Source organism: Neolamprologus multifasciatus, chromosome 13 (genome assembly GCF_963576455.1).
Source record: "Neolamprologus multifasciatus chromosome 13, fNeoMul1.2, whole genome shotgun sequence".
In the NCBI taxonomy this organism is placed as follows: Eukaryota; Metazoa; Chordata; class Actinopteri; order Cichliformes; family Cichlidae; genus Neolamprologus; species Neolamprologus multifasciatus.
The window spans coordinates 27,090,253-27,113,658 of NC_140451.1; the positions used below are offsets into that span (position 1 = coordinate 27,090,253).

Genomic DNA, 23,406 nt, shown 5'->3' on the forward strand with positions numbered 1-23,406 from the left:
TCCTGTACAGACATGCACTAATTACAGTGGTATCTCATAATGGATGTCCTAATGTTTTATTTACCTTATGAGACTTTAATCAGCTCCCTGATTTCCTCTGTTGTTACACACCTTACCTTGAAACGTAGCCTGTCTATATCCTCTTATCTGGCAGTGCCCACTGTGCTCACCAGCCTGCTGCCAACAGGAGAGCTGGAGGTGGCAGACAGTGTTTGAGAGGATGTGTTACGTGTGTGTCTGTTTGTGTGTGTGTTTTGAATGTTGCCTTTGTACATTTACACATGCATGTCTTTGTGTGTTTGTACTGCATGTGTGAGTGTCAATGTGTGTGACAGGTGCCAACTCCTATGTCAGGGGTGAGGTCGCACCCTCCCTTCTCAGCCTAGGTGTCTGCAGAGGTTCGTATCCACTCAGCAAATAAAGGGTGAACACCTTTTACCCCTCCACACACACACTGATGTCTAGAGGCGAACACACCCAACCTGCTAGATGTCATTAGCCTTTACACTAACAGCGGTCCACAAGACAACTTGGGAAAATAGGCAGGCACATATTTTTAGCAGTGAATGCCAAAGTAAGTGTTGTGCATTTGCTGCTGGGATAGCTGTAGATGCCAACTGAGACGGCACCTATTGGCAAAGATTTTTTTACCGAGTGATATATTTAGGTGATGCGTATCAGCTGTTTAGAAAGAAATTTGTTGACACTTTAATTAATCTGCTCTGATAGCATCCAGAGGTGACATCACAACTTAAGTGTGTTTTTTGGGGTCTACTTGAGTGTTTGTGTAGTGTAGTAGAAAACTTTTGTTTTTTCACTCTTGCCTGTTTTAGAAATGCACTCCTTTCCATTCATCTGATGACATTTGAACATATCCTAGCACAAGTCTGAATGCATTTATTAACAGATAAGCACAAAATCATCACTGTACTTTTTAAACTGTTTTGCAGAGAAGTTAACTTGTACTGTTCCAGATTACAAAAGGCTTGTATTTTACTTTGTGCCTTTTTAGGGAATCATTATCTTACATCCTTTGTGGTTTTTTTCTGCCTCCTCAAACATGCAAGAGAATGGCCAAAAAAGGAAACTTCCCAAGCACATTTCACTTTTTGGCTCAGCTCTTAACATATTTAAGATCTAACCCAAAAATCTAAAGTATTTTCTTGTCAATAATATATCACCGTATTGCCTATTTGTTATTCTTTTCCTTTAATTTACATTTGCTTGATTGTATTTCTTTGTGCATCCACTCATTCTTAATTTTTCTACCACTTATCCTGTCTTGGGTTATGGAGGCTGGTCGTTGACAGAGATGCCTAGACCTTTCTTTCCCTTGCCTCTCTTGAGTTCTGGGCATTCACCAGGGTCTCCTCCAATTTAGTGCATGTCCAAAATAACAGCAACCTCCACAACTGACCAATACAGCATTTTCACACTTTTATACTTTATACTTTTATATTGTCATTGTGGAAATACAGACCCATGCCGTGTGGTATTTACTTGTGTAAACTTATACAGGGTTCCTTTTATCACTTTTAGCAGATTAAGCTGTAAACAATTTTCCTGAATGTCATTAAGTGTTCAAAGAAAACATGCAAAAATAATAATTCAGGCTGAAGAGCTTGTTGTTTGCTATGTATTCCAGTTATTTCCGGAAATGCGCTGAAGTAGGAACCTGGAAAAAAGTTGCTAATTTTGAAATGTGTGTTCTTTTTTGCATGCTGAGACTGGCTTAAAAACTATTTTATAAAAACATGCATATATGTGCAGATTTCTAGCATACTTAACATTTAACTGCATGTAAAATTGTGTGATCAATTGATGTCTTGACCTGATATGACTTGACAGTATGTGTTAATGAATGGCAGGAGTAGATTGAATTTGTTTCAAATATTTATATCTGGCACAAATTATGTGTAAAATCCATCATACAAATGTAACAGGTGTCTAAAATCATCAGCTTTCTCTCCAGCTGCCAAGATATATTCTTTTTATTCTCTTTATAACACCAGGGTCTCCTCTGAGAGTGGTGTCACTGTTAGACCCCATATATTTACATTATATTTCTCTCACACATTCCTTTTCAGTGAGCCAGGCCTTGAGCTGCCAATGGAGGATGTGAAGTCAAGCCAGGAAGCCAAGGCCACTGTCAGCTCTCTCAGTGGTTAGAATAACCCAATAAATTCTGCAGGGAACTGGGCTGGGACTGGACCAGTGCTGGCAAAGAGTGTCAGTGAGAGGTAAGAGGATAGATAAGGGAGTTTTTTTTTCTCAAGTGAAGATAAATATATCAAGAAAAGCAGATAAAGTGAAACCAGAGATGTTTTAATATTATGTAGTTAAAAAAGGTCATTGTTTTGTAGATTACCTACTTTATTTCCTGTGTACAAAACTGTTACCTAAGAATTAACTTTTTAACTTTATTATGAGTCTGTAATATGTAAGAAATACTCAATCAGCATTTTACTCTTTTCTTCTTTTGACAGTGTCCTTAAGGTTCATGCTTTATTTTTAGGCTCTCAGGCTTCTGAAAATAGAATCTGCGGCATTTCAAATTATATTGCATCCACAAGGCCACCACTGTTGCTGATGAAAAAATTAGTTTCATGATTCTAAGCCCTTGTGTTTGTATATATGTACAAACAAACACTTATACTGGAAGTGGCTCATTCATCCCATTTAAATTTTACAGGCACATTTTACAGATAACAATTAAAACCTTTTCATTTAGTTTTGTTCCAAAGCACCAGTCTTTTTTTTTAATGATATTGTGTGTAGTCATACATATCGGTTGGTTCTGCAGGACCGATCATAATTGACACCAATATGCCTTGCAGTGTTGGCTGGATCCAAGGTATTGCCATCTAAAGTAAATATTTTGTTAGACACTATATTGGTGAGATTTCTAGGACCAAGTACAGCTTTCGTCTGAATTTAGAAATTGGAAGTTAGAGGTCATCCAGGCCTTTAAGTCTTTAGACATGCCTGTAGTTTAACTAGATGATTTGTATCGTCTGGCTCAATGGACAAATGCAGCAGGATGTTTTTTGGATACTGATGAAAATATATACAGTTTTTCAACTAGTATTACCCAAGGGAAGCATGTATACTGTAAAAACTATTGGTCCCAGCACAGAACCCTGTGGAACTCCATGACTAACATAAGTGTGTGAGGAAGACTCCCTATTTACACGCACAGATTGGAATCTATGAGATAGATGTGGTTCAAACCACCGAAGCACATTTCCTTGAATAGCAACATGGTATTCTAATTACTGTAGTAAATATTGTGGTCAGTGGTACTGATAACGATACGTCCTGTTAAAATTCAATTGCACAGAGGTCTAACAGGACAAGCACAGCCAGAGGCTATAACACAGTGTACTTCCACTGAAACAGAAACAAACACTGAACAGAAGCTACATTTTAAAAGGAATAAGATGGCTACCAATACACTTCATCTTAAAATCTATCCATTTCTATTCATTATTCTTAGTCGCGCCTCCTCAGTGTGTGCCTTTGACACGTGTGGAAGAAGGACACAATATCAGCTTTTCTAATTACTTATTGGTCATGATCAATTAGTAACATTTTAAGGCACTAAGGTACCCTTGTATAAATACACTGGTGAAGTTCAACAGCCATCACGGTTGACAGTTAAATTGGCCTGTCACTGCCAGGCCCTTCATTAATCTCAACTTGTCATTCTTGTTTATGCTGGTTATAATGGCTCTGTTGGTGTGTGATAGAAGTCTGCGTGTGTGTGTGTGTGTGCGTGCGTGTGTGTGTGTGTGCGTGCGTGTGTGTGTGTGTGTGTGTGTGTGTGTGCAGCCACAGGGCAGCCAAATCAGATGTGTGATGTGTGAGAAGTTCGAAGATGTGTGTATATACATATGTGTCATATGCACATGTGTGTTTATTTGCATGAATTCATATATGTACATGTGCAGGAAGTGTATATTTTCTGAGTGCATAAGTGTGTTGTGTGGAAATCTTTTTAATCGCAACTGTCATGTTGAAGCCAGTTGGCACCCTCCAATGATTACCTCATGTGTCCTTGAGTATTTTCTAAATTGTTCCGAGTTGTTTAGAGCCGCTCCAAATGACTTTCATAATCATGTGGTAACGTGGCCATTTACACCATGTGAGAAAATTCCTACTCACTTAAACCTACCTTTACACTGATTGACTTAGACAGAAAGGCTATTGTATGTTGCATTTAGTCTGTAATCTGCAATCCTCTCGCCATTTCCCCTCAGATTTCCTTAAGTGTTTGCCTCAGTAAAACTTTAAGTTGGGGAATAACTATTTAATTTGCTTTTGATTATTAGTGATTTTATTGGTTAACTAAGCACAAATGGGTTCACTTAGTGAGTAATGTAAGCCCTAGGAAATAAAACGCACACACATATACACACACAATGAACAATAGTTAGAACGGCGTACACACAAACACGCTCTTGTACTGCTGACCTTTCACCTTCTTCACTGTCTTCTGACCACCGCCTACTGCGACCCCCTCCACCTTCTCTTGGCAAAAGGGTACTTTGGCACTGCCCCCTTTTCTCTTTCCCCTCAGCCTCTTTGTTTTTCAAAGGGTGTATCTGACTGCAGATGAACAAAGGATCATGTGGGTGCTTGCAGGCACAGGCTTGCCCTGGTTTGTATTTACATATAAATGTCAGCACCTATTTTGTAACTTGTCTCCTATGCGGAACTTTCATCACTGATATGATGAGTGTGTAGATTTATAAATGTCTGTGCAGTTATAGTGTGTGTGTGTGTGTTGCATGCTCATAAGTGCATAATGAACATTTGTGAGCTTTCTGTTATCATAAATATGCAGGGAAGTTATTAATTTTTTTCTTTTTCAGCCAATAGCGCTGATTAATATGTTATTGTAAAAATTTTGGATTCAGTAAATGCAAATTATTGGTGATTAAGAAGCTCATTTTTCCTCATTTACTGTGTTTTCTTTCTGTCATCTGGACACTCTGATGCCTTTAAAAGAGAATAGATGTGGCTATTGAGGTAATCAAGATGATAAGTTTATGATATCTTTGGTGTAGAGATCTGATTTCTCCAGGTTATTGCAGCAATCAGTAGTATTTACTAATCAAATATTGTTTTCATTTTGATTCTTCATTTGGAGCGCAGCAGGAAAGATTCAAAGAAATTCACTAAAATGTCTCTGAATGCATGTTTTAAAGTTTGACATATACAATTAATTGAATCAACTAATACAGACATTAGGCCCAAACACAATTCCATGTATAATACATTTCAATTCAGTCACCACATGATCATTGAGTTGTACATGCAATAATGGATGCATACCTAAATAGAGGCAACTGTTTGATAATATGTAAAAAACAAAAAAACATATTCACTTAAATGAATATGTAACATAATAGACAGTCTTTTTGATCCTGTTGTTCTTTGTTCAGAAAAGGATAATCAACTGAGAATATTTGCACATGGCCGTATTTTTTTTACTGTACTTGGCAGACTGTTGGTGTTAGCTATTAGGTCATTTACCTTGATTGGCGTGCACTCAAACACAAGCACACATGCACATTAATCCATCATTAGTAAGATGTCCATGCTTGAGTGATCGTTTGTTGAGCAGTTGAGTGGACAGTTAGGAGGAGGGCCATGTTAATGCAGACAGACTTGTCACAACTATGGGTGACTGCAATGGGGACGCAAAGGATGAAGGGACTTCTTACCAATTAAGAATCCCTAATATCAAGTGCTATATCTGAGTTTATACTTATGTCTGCGTCTGTGCTCTCTGTCTGTGAAATATATCTGTCATTGGTGCATTCTGAAATCATCTGTTATTTGTTTTTGTTTTGTTTTTAATTCTTAATAATGGCACAAAGCTATGAAAATATAAAAATGTCAGGCATATCTGACAACACGCAGGGACATCAGAGTCTGTTGATGGAAAGGTGATGTTCCTGACAATATTAACAGAAGAGTTTCTTTTTTATTCAGTCGATGAAAAAATTTGTGTCAGTGGAAGTCTGTTTTTATTCCTTCATTTATGTATTTATTTATTTATTTTTGACTGGATGCATTTATCCTTCTATAGCTTTGAAGCTGGAAATGTAATACTTTTCTTCCAAGTTTTTGTAAATCGTAAGAGGCTAACAGCAAAAGCCAATGCTTGACACATCTGAAAATCGACTCTTTTGTAGCTTCCGAAAATATTTCAACAGTATATTAAATGTGTGAATTTAGCGAGCTATCCAAAGGGGTACAGAAAATACCCTCAAATACCAAATTCAATAAATATTTTAATTTTGACTGAATTAAAATTCCTATGACTGAGAATATCATCAAAAAATGTGCACTTCACTGCAAATCACTGTCCTCAAATACAGAAACTATGTTACAGTTGCATTTTTGGAAAAAATACATATACATGTGTTTTTTAATTCAGGAAAATTCTCTTCAGGTTCACTGACTGGTAACTGGAAAGAGGTGTTTGTAATTAAAATCTACATTTAGCAACCCCCAACCCATCACGTAGCCCCATAACAGGCCAGCCGCTCTCTGTGCGTCTGGGAACGAGCTGGTGGTGTCCTGCATTGGTAAAGGGAGGGATTCATGAATGGTACTCACACATCAGTATGAACGCGCCGTAACATGTGCATATATACACACTAACCTTGCATATATCTTCACCCTGTGTCTTACTCCTCTCTCTTGTTCCAGCTGAGTAAGAGCAGGCCCGTGTCATTTCACCTCAAGGTGCCTGCTGGGGTCAGGGGTCATGTGTAATGGCCCAGTGCATCTCCTAGCACAGTAAGCCTACACCAGCAGCCGACACACTCCGCTATTCCCTTCTCCACCTCCCGGGCCTTTTATCAAAGCCAATACGAAAACAAGGAGTGTGTGTGTGTGTATGAGAGAGAGAGAGAGGGTTTGTCAAAGATCACATTCAGAGTTTCAAGTTGCTGAACCATAAAGTGAGAAAGAGCTAACTTTCAGCCTACAGCAGTATCTGCACTGTGATGGAAAACAGCCAACATTCAATTAGTCCTAATCGTTTAAAGTTTGCCTCAGTGCACGTCTTAAAGTAATAACATAGAAATGAACTTACACGGTATGGCAAAAAGAATTTTATTTCAAAAATCTACTTTTTGCCCATTTGAGTCTGTTGCATTGGGTCGAGAAGTCTTTTTAGTAGAATATTTCTCTGTAAAAATAACATCAATAATAACAAGATAGTACTGATTTCTGAGTTTAATCTTTTAGCTCTTTTAGCTTTAGATCATGACTGAAATAAACAGAAGTTTTAAAGCTTTTCAGTCTTTATAAGTTCAAAAAACATTGTAAAAAGTAAGGTCATATAGGTCTGTCATAAAGTTAAAGTTGTTTGTCAAAAAAAAAAATCTGGGCTGCTATTTTGTTTTTGTTTTTTAAGGCAGTTCATGCTGATTTCTATCCACCGGGCAGACCGTGAGATTTAGAGCAAGCTTAGTCGGAAACAAGTGATGGTTTGTATATTCTCTGTAGTATCTCTGCTTCTCCAGCAGTGACAAGACACATTTTCAGTGATAGTGGTGTAAAGTTCCCTGCTGCATTGTTTGATGGGATATTTGCATGTGCTTAGTAATTTATTACACTGTGTGCTTTTTATGAATGTGCATGTTATTACACTGTGGTTGATGGTGGCAGTTAAAGAGTAGGGAAAGTGTCAGTGTTAAGATGGAGAGGGGATGAATAATGACCTCTGTAAAAATTTGAATTATGGTTTGATACAACATTGGTTTAGCTTCCTCTTTATTTTTACACAAGGTCATGTCAGTATTATTTTAAATATATTGCAGTCCTAGAAATTTAACACTGTGGTCCTGATGGAGATTAAAAAAATATATATATAAATGCAGCATTTATTACGATCATGTTAACAAGTGTCCAGGGTCCATATTATCTTGCTGCTGCATCACACATTGTGCATCAAATTTTATTATTTTTATACTTATTATTATTAGCAATTATTTTTCAGTTATTACCATGGTACAAATCTGTTGCAAAGAAAAAGAGTACACGAGCAAAACAGCACTTAACTGTTTCAACAAATGAACACTAATTATTCATTTAATTAAGTATTGTCAGCTCATTTCAAATAACACAGCAATCATTAATCTTTTACACTTACTGTCAGGTTTGTTCCTGATAGAATGACTTAACTTGAACTTCCTGCCTCATTCTGCCTCCTCTCCTGTTCTCACCTGTCCTCACTTTATGAAAAGATGTTTTGCTAATTGCATCAGTAGTGTGGAAACCTATAAATGTACCTGGTACTTTTAACCAATAGGCGAAAGAATACTGAACTCCTGCTTAGTGATTATCACAAAGCCATTGTTATTTTATTAAATTATCGATACATTTTTTAAATATTTATTTATTTATGGGGTCGGCAGAGTGAAAGAAATGTTAAAAAACTATAATGTCCTTTGTCCGGGGCTGAGGGGGTTATACGCTGTTACTTTCAGTTCACTTGCTGTATAGCTTTTTGATATTTAATGTGTAGCTGCTCTGTGTAGCTTTGGTTTTGATTGAAAATTAAATTCTTTTGAGATTTAGGATAATTAAGGCAGGATAAAGCTTAAAATTGTTATATGGAGCATTATTTGAGTATTTGAATTCTTTCTATTTAAATTCAGTTAATAGTTGACAAAAAAGCTGGTTTAATAAGCCCAGTTTTAGTGATGCCAACAGAAATGTTATAGTTGTACAAAGTTTGTCTTTGTTGGGACAATACAAAAATAAATTTTCAAAGTAATAAACATGTATTCACGTACCGAAGAATAAAACTTTAACTTTCTTAATCTAATCTGTTACTGTGAGTATTTTACTACTTACTACTTACTTTACTTTTCTTAAAAGATGCTTTTAACAGCTGCTTTCTCTTTGTCTCAGCTGGCAAGTTTTTTTTAAACTATGAGTATGCAAATGTCACATTCCAGCTAAAATCAGCAGTTATCTACCCTCTTTTATAGAGTTTACCACAAGTTAATTGAGGGATTTTATAGAGTATATACAGACTTTCCATACATGAAATGTCTTTTTGATCTAATAGATTTTGGCATGTTGCGTATTATATTGTTTTTTTTTATTTTTTATGAAATTCGCTCAGAGAAAAGAAAGCTTACCTCTGGTTTCTTTAATGTATATCAAATGTTTTCCTCTTAAAAACCTCCAAAATAGTTTAAAGACATGTTCAGATTGCCATAACACCAATATGGTGACAAGGGTATTCCCTTTACCATACTTCCCTTGCTTTGTTCAATAATGGAAGTCAGTGGAGAAACAGTCAGCCAAATGGTCTTTGTAGGTCAAATGCTTAAGACTAGGGATTAGTGTGTGCGTGTGAGTTGTGTGTGTGTGAGGTAGCTATAGCTAGCTAAGTGACTCAGTGATGTCATGTTCTTGTGTTTTCACATGGGAACCCGATAGCTCTGAACAATCCAAGGCAAGCAATTTTTGGCTCAAGCATACTTGACATAACAGAGAGATAATTGTAGACTTTGTGTCCACGGACCCTCCAGAGATCCGGAGGATTCAAACCCCCTAGGATTTCAGACACTTTGATGATGTGTTAATGCCTGGACAAACATTTACCGCCTCAGAGATCACAGACAGAATGATGTAAATGTAGCACAGTTCAAGTTAACTGCCCCCTGATATCATGCGATGATGTAAAGTTTAGATTTTTGACATATTTTGTCCTAACTGTTGCCAGGGTGTTGAACAAAAAATGCGTTCATTTCATACTCTACTTTTACACCTTTGACCTACAGCATCACCATTATAGATGACATAATGAATGATTTTATTTTGTTTAATATAGTAATGGGAACTCCATGTAGTGACTGATCCTGATGAGGTCAAGTAGAACTCACTCGTTCTCATTAACGTCTGGATGACTGAGTCGATGATTTTCTGGATAGGAGTTGACACTAATTTAACTGTAATAGCAGATAATATCAGCTATGCTAGATCCTTAGATTTACTTAACTTTTATTTATTGGTTTAAAACGAAGTGGGAGAACACATGTTATTTTTCTGTAGTTGCATATATTGCTGGCTGGTTTCATTGAGGGATCAAAAGTTCTGCTCTGCTAAAACCAGCTACATTCAACTTTGTACCTTCAGATTAACTAGGAATTTAAAACCCAAGTCTTTTCCAAATTTACTCAGTAATAGTAGATCACAGTGAACAACGGTAGTTGTATTTATGGGGAAATATATCTTTAAAGTATTTGTTTCTTTTTTTTTATAAAGCATTCGCTGTTTTTCATGCTTCCTGTGCAGAGAAGAAACCTCAGTAGCTTCATATTGTTTTGCACATTGTGAATGTTCTGCTCTTAATTACAATGAAAACCACCAAACAGGTTTTAGAGTTTATTCAGTAAACTTTTATTGTCGATAATTATGACAAAGAATGCCTACCGTCTTAATGTTTCTAGCCTTTGAGAGAGGAAAAGGTGTTGGCTCAGTTTTTTTACAAGAAGTATGTTTTAAGAGGCCAGTTGCCTCGAAGCGGAGCTTGAATACCTTCTTGGTCATAAAACCTCTCTGAAATTTGGTAGACTGAAAGAAGTGCAATTTTAAAGCTCTGTTTAAAACTTAACAGTTATCTCACTTGACACCTGGCATTAATGACAAGCTTTGGCAAGTAACTTTTGCTTTACGACTTTGCATACACACGATCATCAGTATTCAGTTACTGTGGCTACCGCGCGTATTAATGTCATTGTAGACACCGAGTGTGTTTCGTATCTTTTGGGGTGAATATCCTCTCAATTTATTTGACCCCCCTTTAATGACCAGGAAAATATATTGACTCCAGGTCCAATATACAGGCAGTCTATCTTGGCACCAGTAAAGGCAGTTTTACTTTATTCTAACGACTTCAAAATACTCTCAACATACGTCTTGATGCATTCTCAATCATCCAGGAAAGGAAATCTCCAAAAGTTGATTCTGTTCATCTGGATGTAGCGTTTTGTGGGAGAAACGTTTCATCACTCATTCAAGTGACTTCTTCAGTCTCAGCTGACTGCAAGTTTCCCCAATCTTATAAACAGTACATTTGCATAATGACTGAAACCAGCCTGCTGAAGGAACAATGGGCTGGGAGGTCAGTTCTTTAATCTTAATTATGCAAATTCTCATGACCATTGATCATCAACCACTGTCCATGGAATGGCTGCAATCACAGCATTGTAAGATGGTGAAAGATGTACCACAGGCTATACCCAGGGGAGTCTACACCAAGTCTGTATGGTTTACCGAAAATACATAAACAGGGTGCACGTTTAAGACCGATTGTCTGCATGATCAACTCTGTCACCTGTAACATCTCCAAGTTTCTGGCTTCGATCCTCAACCCGCTGGTGGGCAGCTCTGAACACCACATCCACAACACCCTGGATTTTGTTGAGAAGGTGAGAGATGTCATTATGGAGGCAGATGAAACCATGGTCTCGTACAACGTCGGTGAAAATCAAATCTCAGGATGTACCACAATTCACGGATCACATTAATTCGGTGGACCGACACATCAAATTCACCAGGGAGGATATGAAAAGTGGCAGGTTAGCCTTCTTAGACTGTGAGATTTTCATCAGTAATGGGGGACATCTAAAAGCTGACGTGTACCGTAAACCTACACATACGGATCAGTATTTAAGTTTTGACTCTCATCATCCACTGGAGCACAAACTGGGTGTCATTAGGACGCTACAACACAGAGCCAACACCATCCCCACTGACACAGCGGCCAGGGAGGCAGAAGAACAGCACATCAAGAAGGCCCTGAGTAAATGTGGTTTTTCCAGCTGGACTTTTGTCAAAGCTGGAAAGGCACCTAAAGAAAGCTCCAGCCGATCCAGGAGAGAAGGATAACCTCTGCCCAAGCAAAAACCTGTGATCCCATATGTGTCGGAGCAGTTGAGACGCATTTTTTCTAAACACCGTGTTTCTGTGGCTTTTAAACCCCAAAACACACTGCGCCAAAAATTGGTCCACCCCAAGGATCGGGTCCCCCGACACAAACAGAGTAACATAGTGTACGCTGTTAAGTGCCAGGAGGATTGCCAGGATTAATACATTGGGGAAACCAAACAACCTCTGGCTAAGGGGATTGGCACAACACAGAAGAGCTACCTCGTCAGGCCAGGACTCTGCAGTCTATTTACACCTACAGGCCAGTGGACACTCTTTGAAGGATGAGGATGTACACATCCTGGACAGGGAGGAACGCTGATTTGAGCGTAAAGTCAAGGAGACCATTTACGTGAAAAGGGAAAGACCATCTCTGAATCGAGGAGGGGGCCTAAGGGTACATCTTTCGCCATCTTACAATGCTGTGATTGCAGGCATACCCCAACTCTCTGTGAATGGTACTCATGGCCATTGATCAGTGGTCTTTGATCAGTGAAACTTGCAGTCAGCTGAGACTGAAGAAGTCACTTGGATGAGTGACGAAACGTTTCTTCCACAAAACGCTACGTCCAGATGAACAGAATCACCTTTTGGAGACTCTCAACATACATTGCCATAGCATAAGTCAATATGCATTAGCCTATGGGTAATGATAATTATAAACAAAGCAGTAATTAAAATGAGCAAGTTCAGTCACAGAGCTGTCTTTCTGCATGAAAAGTAACTTTATAGAAAGATTCAACTTATTTCCTCCTCCACTGTGCTAATGAGTTTTGGCATGTGTGACTGCTATGCTGCATGATCTATAGTGATGCACTGTAGGTCAAGCAGCTTAGTCTGGAAATTATTTTAATTCATTGTTGGAGCCTTGACAAGTTCAAAACACAAGCAACAATGCCAGTAATCGTGTTATAAATAGAAGACACAATATCATTTTAATTAATAGACTCTGTAGCACAGTAGTGCAGGTGATGTATAAGCATTGGCACCAGTAAAACCTCTACCTTCATAGATTTTCCAATTTTGAATTTAGGAATATTTATTTTATGGTTTTGTTCTGATGTCTACAAAGCAGTCCATGGGTTGGTGTATTGTCCTGCATGAGAAAAGAAAAGAAAACTTCTTTACCAAGGGACAAAATGGCTACTCAGTGGTCACTTTTTCACCTGCAAGTATCCTTAAAAATCTGTCATCTTATCACTTTACAATATTCCAGATCATCACTCCACCAAATTCTTGTTGTTGTTGAAATCTGGTTGAAAATAGTGACCATGTAAGTAACTAAAACTCCATCCATTCGGACACATCCAGCGTAGGAGTGTATATCCATATGTGTCAAAAACACTTATATGGATGCAGTCCTTGGGATTACAGTGATATTAACAGTTCCAGATTTTCGTTCTTTATCTGTTTTGTGGACTTAAATGTGTATCTAGAATCCAGTTTATTTAAGTCCAATTAATTTATAAAAATATATATTTTTATAAAAACAAGCAAATTGTAGTTAATTAAATATATAAAAGTTTGCTTAATCACTATATAAATGGTATAGTTTGTAGCATTTACTGTATGGTAATATATAGTAATATTTGGTTTTAAAGATGGTGAATAGTTGCAGTTAAAATAGTACTATTGTACATTATATTACACTGTGTGATGATGTGTGTGGGTGTGATAGTAGTCAGTTTAATTGATATACTCTTTACTCCTATCTTACTGTAAGATGTGAATATGTGCTATTATTATTTATTAAAGCAGGCAGATCACGTCTGGCTCATGTTATCTGTCCGTGTAGGAGTTCAGGCTGTTCACTCTGATTTATGGCTGTGGGGTCTAACTATGTATATTTACAGTCTCATGACCTGAAAATGACACCCGCTGGGCTGAACAAGTAGGGGAGGAAAGGGCTTTGGAGGGTCACAGACCGTAGTGCACACAAATATATACAGACACACATTATGTGTTTTCATCCAATATGGTCACATAGGGGCATGCCTGCACTTTTTGGATCCCGTGTCTGCAGCACAGATTATTTATTTTAAAGTGTAGTTAACTTTTTGTTGCATTCTGACTAAAATCAAATGTTAATAATTCTATATGCTTTGACGTGCATGTAAAGTGAATGTATTTAGTGGTCAAGTTAGACAAAAAATTCGGTGAAATGGCTGTTGCTAATTAAAGTAACAAATAGGAGTGATCCTGGGAAAAGTGGCAACTAAGAAATGCAAATTACCGCACTTCAACACATCAACAGAATGACTCCTGGAGTCAGACTAGTGCAGATTGAGTGAAGTGGAGGGTAAGAAATTGCAGAGCGTTAAATAAGGTGACAGCTGCATGTTTACAGAACCCAAAGCCCAGGGGTGTGGGTGGCGTGGATTGACACTTCAGCTTCAGATTGTCACGGGCCCATTTCCAAAGAGGCAAATGGTCCTTGGCAATAAGTGGAGTTCACATGGGTTGGATTAAACTGCTGCTGATAGTTTGTACCTTTGCAGTGTGGTGATAAAAAGGTTGTGGCCATGCGTTTGTGTGATTTGCATGAGCTTGACAAAGTAAATGCCTTCAATTTCTCTCTTTTTTACATTTCATTTCTGCATTGTCAGAGCATTCTGTTGATAAATGTCTTTCTTTTACCTATAAATTTGCTCTTTCTGCTTCTTTCTCAACTACCTTTCCTGTGCCTCTCATCTGAGTCCATGTTTTTTTTGGAAAGTGCTGTCTTTTCGCATTCTCCCTCAGAGTAATATTAGAAGAATGCTGTCAATCTCCTGCATATGGTTTAGTTATGCAGCTCCAGCTCCATATAACAATCACAAAGTAATGAAGACTTAAAGTACACCGAATCAACTAGCCTGGCTCTGTTCTAGCTGTTCAAAAGCATGGCAGTCCAACACCTCTGAAGTTCACTAATTTAAGCCTCGTACCTTATTTGTTTAGCCACAACACAGTCTTTAATTTACTGTCCAAGCACCAAGTCTAACATTACGCTCTTTGACTCTTTTTGGCAACCCACCCTGTATCCCGATTTGCAGTCTCAAAATGTGTTTTGTTCTCTTCGGTAAATGTACAGGACAAGTGACATTTGTCTTAATTAGTCATGACTCTCGCTCGGAGAATTTAAACTGAAGTTTCAGAACTATTTATTTAACTCTACTCTTGTTTTCCTCTCTCGCCCTTTTTTGTGTTTGGAGATTCACAGATTCTGATTGGTTGTTCCAGGAGGAATAAACGATGTGAAGCTGGGCTCAGAGAAGGGGTCGCTGTGTTTTATGAGCCATTAAAGTTTTATTCATCCCTGTACCGAGGCAGCCTTCGGCCATGGGGTCACCATGCTTTAAATAAACTCCCATCATTCCTCTCCCCCCACCTCCCCAATATCTGCCTTCCCACCCCCTGCTCCCCCAACCCTTTCACCCACAGACTTAATGGACTGTTTATTGTTTGATGTTCAAGTCCGACTTCATCATTTTTTCCCTCTCTCGCGCTCTTTCTCTGTTTTCCGCTCTCCACTAGTGTTTAGCGGTATGGAGGTTTGACTGATGCGGTTTGTCCGTGTATTTGTGTTATATGTGTGGTTCATTTTGCGTGTGAGTGCGAGTCCTTGCATGTATGGGCTCCGCATACATGCAGAATGTCTATAAATTCCTTTGGTGTGCCATGGTTTCCTCTTCATCACATCTTCCCTCCACTCGTCTGTTTCATGAGTGGATGCAAGCTTTTACGGCGTATGACCGAATGTTTAGTTTTTAAAAACAAGGAAAGGAAAGCACATCAGTGAACCACACTGTTGCACTAGTGATGTGCAATGTCTTCGTTACTTGATCGTGAGCATGGCTACCAATAACCATTTTTAAGCAAAGGTAAATTAATCCATGCTCTACATTTTTAACATATATAATACTTGAGAAAAAGTTTGCTAGAAATCTGTATACATTCTGAAGTTGCACCCTCATAAATGTGGTTGGAGTTACATGGATAGGAAAGGAAAAAAGTACTGAAACAACAAATGTTTAAACTTGTGTGACCACTCTATTGATGCATTTTTGGTGTCAAAGCCCAGGTGTCCTGCGGGGGGGGGGGGGGGGGGGGGGGGGGATACATAGTTGTCTGGTGAGGAAATTAATCTCGAGTAGCACACATTCCTGCAAGATTCCTATTTAATGTGTGCACTGAATTTCTGCTTACCTCACGCTCATTTAAAAAATTGTCACTGCTATAATTTCCTACAGTTGTAAAATCTGTCCTCGTGGAGTTATAAACCAGAGTGCAGTTTTTTGGCATCTAATAAGCAACTTCTCTATTAGTCAAACTGGACATCTTGGATCTCACCTGCAGTGATATACCCCGCTCCTCCAGCTCCTTCCTGTTGTTTAGTCTTTTGAAAAAACGGAACAAATTCTAAATGCTCATCTTTTCATGGGCTTTCTTCACCATATGCTTATCGTTTTTACTTTAAAGATGCGGTAGTTCATCAACCTGGAGCTTGCAAAGCACTTTTTGGCCCGAGGGGGACAGAGTGATAGAAGAGATATTTGTGAGGGGGGGAGAGATGAAGAGTTTGCAGAGTTCCCTTACAAGCTGTGTTACAACTGACCCTATCCTCAACTTTGGCCCATGACCCTACCAGAGATCTGTCATGAGAGAGGGAGCTGCTTAACACAAAATGGAGCCTGGTGCAAGAGTCAGAAAGAGAGAGAGAAACACAGAGAGAGAGGGGAAGAGAGAGAGACAGAGAGAGAGAGGGGGTGAGAGAGCATTAGTGCACACAGAGGACTCATTTATCCGCTCTCTCACTTGACTTCAGTTTTTTCTTCCTCTCCTTTGCTTTCTCTTTTGTTTTCACTCCACAGACACTGTTGCCCTTTCTCCCAATACATCCCGTCTTTTTTCCCCCACCCCCCTCCCCTTCCCTCCCAATCTTCTCACCCTCATCTGGTTGATTTTGGACAACAGCATGCCATCATCAGCAGCCACCACCACCACAGGTACGGATTCATGGCGGCAAGGACCAGCAGGATTCTGGGAGGGAATTTGTGAGATGAAGCTTTAATGAGAGCGAGGCCTCGTCAGCCAGGAAGAAATGTATGCTAATGATATGCACACACCAAAAGGACCCTGGGTAGGCAAGGCAAGTGCTGGCCGAGCTCCCGCTGAGCTCTGAGGAAGATGAGCAGCTCAGGTCAGAAGAATAGCAACAAAAACGCCTCCTCCTCCTTTTCTTCTTTCCTTTTCTTCAATCCGCATCCACAAGGGCACAGAAAAACTGGTTAACTTAAACCCTTAGAAATGAGGTTGTGTTGCCACATGATGCTGCTGTTGATGTATTTTAGTTTCTGGATTTCTCATTTTTTCCTTTTCTTCATCTTTGCAAGCCCATTGACATTGTGGGTTGAATTAGCTGGAGATTAAACACATCTGTGGTTTACATCCAGACTTTCCAGAATTTTAACTGTCATAAATAATGACAGTTAAAAATGAAATTGTGCTCCAGAGAGATGCAATGTGTGTCCTCTAATTGTGCTCAAAGTTGTCTTTAATAATAGAAAATTTGATATTAATTTGTTTTGATACTTCATTTAGAAATTTAAACTCACCACACCCCGAGTTAATAATGGTGTATGTAATTGGGCAGTATTTAAATGAAATGACCTGTTTTCATTCAGGAATAAAGTGTATTTGTTATTAATTAAGGGAAGATGCTTGTTAATGGAAATAATGTTGCTAAATGCAATTTATATTTATTTCAGTGTTATCAAGTATGTTTCAGTTACTGATTCACATGCATTTTGTTTTTATTATATATTTTAGTGCCAAACTTTTAATTTATCCTGAAATTATGATTGAATTAATAAATAAGCCATGCATTTTGTAGTAGCCTTTATTAAATAAATTAATATTTTGGAATGCAATCAAATAATTTCTGATATTTCTGTTTATCTAATGATCAGATCTGTTTTCTGGGGAGACTTTTCAGTAACGTTATTTCCTTTTATCATAGATTTTATTTACAATTGTGCATTCATTTTATTATTATTATTATTATGTTAACGGAAAAATAAATTTAAAAAAATCACTCCGTTTAAAGCGTCATTTAGCGCTATATAAAATTATCTAATTTTCTTGTTACCAAACTAAATGAACATTTAAGTGTTGATTTAAAAAGAACTATGCAGAATTCACATCAGCATTAACGTTACGGTGCAGTCTCTGCTCTCCTCTCCTCTGTTTCTTTGCTCGGAGTATCGCTCCTGCAGGAATTACTGGCCTGTCTGATCTGATTGCCGCTTGAAAAAAAAAAGGAAGGAAGGAAAGAAAAACGAATAAAGGACGAAGCGAGACATCAGCGCGACGATCTCGACGGCGTTAACTAGTGATCGTAAAAAGCGCCAGAGTCCAGCCGCATCAGAAATGGAAACCTCTTTTTCCACCGTCGCCTTCGGGGATGAATAAACAAGAGGAAACGGGATGAGAAGTGGGGAAAAATCCATTGAGTCTTGGGAAGAAAATGAGAGTGGCACCTGATGATGTCGACTTTGACACGTGTTAATTGCTGCTCAGCTCTCCTCATCAGGGAGTCTCAAATTATTTTAGCGCTCCGGGCCACAGCGCCTTGTTTGCTTTGCTGAGGAAAGGAAGCAAGCTGGCCCAAACTTCAAATGGTAAGGCTCGAATCGCTTGGGTAGAATAATCTGATGCAATATATATATATGTGTGTGGAAAACAAGAGAGCATGCATAGAGGGAAAAAGGATATCTTAAAAAAACATTAATAAAAATTTTAAAGAGAATTTGCAACTGTATTAAATAAAGCTGGAAATATACTTTTTTGATAGAAGTATACTTTTTAAATTATCAAAACACAGCATCACTTATTTCTTAAATCAAATTGAGCTCATTAAAAATAAATTATAATGCCTCTGTTTGGGATTTGTTTGCTTGGTTGTCAATATGTAAGATGAGAAGATATTTTATTTGATGAATTAGATTTTCTTCTTTTCGCTCTGATAATCTGAGATTTACAGTGAAATATTGCCTCTATTGCTAAATCAATAATAAAGTCAATGCTATTCTCAGATAAAATGGCTTCATCGATAGGAAAATCAGACAAAACTGCTTCACTGCACTTCTGGCTACATTTAAACGTGTAAGTAAATAAATAAATCTGACTTGCACCTAATAAAATATATTCAAAATCTAAAATCCCTTTTCCTCGTGTGATTATATTTACATCTGTCTGCAGCTTTGATTTCAGTTTGTATCCTCAGTTTTTACCAGCAACGCTCCTCTCAACCAGCATACTCAAATACACAGTTTTACTTCAGTGCCTGAGAGCACCAATACTCATCTTCTCTACTTACCTGTTGACATGTATTTATAAGGCCTTGCATGGTGAATTATAAAGCCTTTGTTATTGCCTGGCTTGGGGTTGGCCACTTGTTTATGACACCAGCAATGGTGGTAATTGTTATTGTTGAGATTACCTGTCAAGAGGACCTGGACAGTGAGCTTGGAGAAAGCGTTGCTCTCTTGACAAGGGGTGACAGGGGTGTGGGGAAGAGGATGTGGGGGGAATGGGGGTTGGAGGCGAGGCTGGGATGCCCTGATGACTTCTCCGCTGATAATCAGCCACCGTGGCCTGTGGGATAATTCAGCTGTCAGTGCCACCTAACAGGGCCCAGCATCAGCCGGCCGACCCCAGCTGGCGTCATTCATTTGGACTGAAGATGGGGATGAAGGCCTGAGGAGGGGTGAAGGGATGCAGGAGCAGAGAAATAAGGACAGCGTCTACATATCTGATTGCCAGAGTTGGCCTTTGAATGCAGTAATTTAATTATCATCAAACATTTTTTTTATAGTTTTTGAAAAAAATATATTTTAAATTTTGCTCCTAAAAGTGCCTTTTTCAAATTAACAGCTGATTGAATGTTTAAACCTCGCTTTGGTGAAAAACTGAGGTATTAAATATGTTTTAAATTGTATTTTACACAAGGTCTTATTTTCTTTGTATAAAAAAACGGTTTCAGTTTTTTTGCAAAGGCACATTGTAAGTCCTCACAACACTGCACCCCGATTGGCTAACAACATATCATATGCTTTGTGAAGAATTTCTGCAACCAGGACTGAACAGGCAAATGCAGTAATTCTTGAGATGCTCACGTGCATCTTAAATCAACATGACGCTATAATAAGTGTATTTTCTTGAAAATGAAATTACTTTTAAATTGAGCCACTACAACAAATTCAAAGCTTAATAATATAAAGGTTAATTGCATGCAATATGTCATGTATAGAAATTGTTGAAAATGTGACTACCTATTTGCAACCTTTTAAGGTCCTTCCTAATTCCTTCTGTAAAAGCAGACTCGTTGTCTTCCTGGACACGTGTGCATCATAAAGAGGGCAGCAGCAGCTAAAATGGCAGGCAAATCACTTTTCGAATGGTTTTGGAGCAGCTATCAGTGTCATCCCTGAAAGGCTGTCTTTATCAATGATACTGGCTGATATGGTGGGGGTGTGGAGGTTGGTGGAGGGCGTGGGGCGGGGGTTCTATCTGTCTTTGGAATCTTTCACAGTTTAGGGCCGAGAGCTGCTAAGAAACTGTCAAAGATTTGGACAGCTAAAATCCCCCGGTAGCAAACGCTGAGCTGTTCTCTATCTGTATTCCACTGTGGCAGCACGCGGGGTTGTAACACTACGCCACTGCTATTCCAGTGGGATAATGTCACTGAGGAAATAGTGCCAGAAAAACATCTGCACAGTATTTTTGCTATAATACAGTATTCTTTTATTTTTTAATTTTATCATGCAAACATTTATGAAAATGAACACATTTTGTGAATTTGTGTCACTTTTTCAAATTGATTTTTTTTTGTGTGTGAACATTGTACTGTTTCTGATTCAGTTACAGTATATAACTCCTGTCTGCACCTAATTTAATCTCTATTCATGTTTGTAATTTTAATAAATGATACAGTATATTATATGATTTTGTCAAACTCTTTGCAGCGTGACTTTTGTGGTGATTTAAATGAGTTTGGATTGAGTGATGCTGAACTTTCGCCGTCCATTTACCCATCAGCACGTGTGATATTTCATCCAAACCGTTATTGTCATAACACCTCGTATGTAATTTTGACGACGTTTGAGGTAGGTTTGCTTTCCTTCGACCACTTTACAAGTGTGAAATGCACAGTGTATCCAAAGTTACGCAGAAATTTTGCTATGTGTCAGAGTGAAAAAATAAACACAACAAAAACTTTTGCACAAACATTAGTGCCCATGTGATGGAAGCTTTTTTTTAGTGGATTTACAGAATCCTGTTTTTCCACTTTGAGTAATGCTCATAGAGCATTTTACATGTTCGTTTTTTTGTAAATGTCTGGCTATTTTTCACTTCAGTGGATTTTTTTCTCTGCTTCTAACCCTTCCTGTTTATCTATCCTGTTGTCACAGGCCATAAATCAAAAGCAATTGCTTCATATCTTCATTTTGGATCTTTGCAGTTTTATTGCCATAGCTTAATCCTTTGGCTGGTTGACAATGGAACATCATGATCAACACCATCATCACAACTTTACCAAGAAATTTATATTAACGCAATCTCTCCTCGATATTGAAATAAAGCACAATCTCATTTCTTATTCAAATGATAGCATTAGGCGTGTATGCATTTATCACCAGATACAGGAGTGAGGTTATAAACAATGCCATTCATTATCTGGCCCAGATGCAGCGATTGTTGATTAAAGGGCTTTGAATATAACACGCACACACTTGTTCACTTACACACTTATGCACACACACACACACACACAGATGGGTGGACATTAGGAAAAGAGAGAGGCCATCTGAATAGGCTGGAGGGACATTAACGGCAACAATGATTGATATTTGCCGCACAGGCTTTTTAATGGTATTGTTATTCCTCAGAGTTATACCCCGTCCTCCCCACGTCTCGTCTCGCAGATAAATGGAGGTGTAATAATGAATAGAAATTATCCTGATTATTTTGGTGGAGGTGGTTTGAGAGCAAGTGGGGTGGGGGTGTGTTGGGGGGTGAGTCATAATCTAACATGAAGCTTAAAGCTTAGTCAAGAGTGTCTAGTGGATTTCCTTTAATGTTTGCTGAGTTACTTGTAGAGGAAAACAAGGTGCTGTGTAAAAAAAAAAGCTAAAAAGCATGATATCTGTCATACTGACATTGTGTAATTAAAGGTAAATAAAGACTAATAATACCCTAAAATAAAGAAATTATTGAGATGTGTGGTATAAACATTCATAATATAATTAATGAGAAAACTTCATGTACCCTCAACCTGGAACCTACTGTCTTTACAGACGTGTGGATATTAGTGGATACTTCCTAAAAATGTATAAACATACAATATATCCAGTATTTGTGTAATTTTCTTAAGTCTAAACAATATTGAATTACAGAATTGACACATTAGTTAGCAGGCGCTTTACTTTCCAGAACCCCAGATTCATAAATGAGCCATAACTAAACCAATACTAGTCCTTTATGCTTGGGTGAAAAACTGTAATATTAACTAGAAAGTGCATTTTCTGAAGAAACTGCAGTGTGAATGCTTGAATCTGAATGTATGCACTGAAATAAATTAATTGCTGAATTTTAAGTTAAAAATGTTGAATGAGATGAAAAATACAGAAATTTTCGCCTGAAAACAAAAGTGCTGAACTGCTAAAAGCTGACATCCACACAGAAGTAGTTGGAAAATAGCTGAAAATGTTTTAAATGTAAATTAGAAAAACCTAAGTAATGAGAAAAAAAATTTAGAGTCAGAAAACATCTGAATGAATATTAAAAGTTCATATTCTTTGAATCACTGAATGACTTAAATGTGATCCCTCCACTTGGATCCACACAGTTTAAAAAGTTTACATCTCTGAGCTTTCAAAGACACGGTGTTGGAAAGAGAAGAATGATGGCTACGTTTTGAGGGTAAAATGATGGCTGTAGAGCAAACACTGTGGACACAGAAGTCGTTCAAAGAGAAGTGTTTAAGATGAATCTTGGCAGAGTGAGACAGAGCTCGTTAGGCAGGCAGGTGTGAGCCTAGTTGCTGTAGTGACTTCACCCAATGGCTCCATACACAGGCATACAGACATGCACCTCACTTTTGATGCTTAAAATGAACAGAAAAGTCAGCCCCAAACAAATTCTTCCCAAATGAAAAGTACACGTTGTATCGACAAAATTCTTTCACCGTAAGCACCAGCAATGTCTAGTCTACATAATTCTCAGTTTTCATGGCTGTGGAGTTTATTATATGGACATGGTGACAGTGTAAAGACAGCCTGTACTTCTGATTTTCAAAAGAACTTTCTTAGCCATTTTAACATTAGAGTCTATGGAAGAGTTGGAGGGAGGAGGCTGTGCATCGGTGACATTTATGAAAGAACCATAACACCTATT

The 23,406-nt window shown here is 38.1% G+C and overlaps 1 long non-coding RNA gene across 2 annotated transcripts in view; it reads left to right on the top strand.

The window, feature by feature from the left end:
- The window catches only part of LOC146505699 (uncharacterized), a 97,228-nt gene extending 75,226 nt beyond the window's left edge, over positions 1-22,002 (top strand). For both annotated transcript variants that reach the window (XR_014877553.1, XR_014877552.1), the window contains one exon: positions 2,088-22,002. This is a non-coding gene — a long non-coding RNA (uncharacterized LOC146505699). The remainder of the gene's footprint in view (positions 1-2,087) is intronic.
- The last annotated feature ends 1,404 nt before the right edge of the window (positions 22,003-23,406 follow it).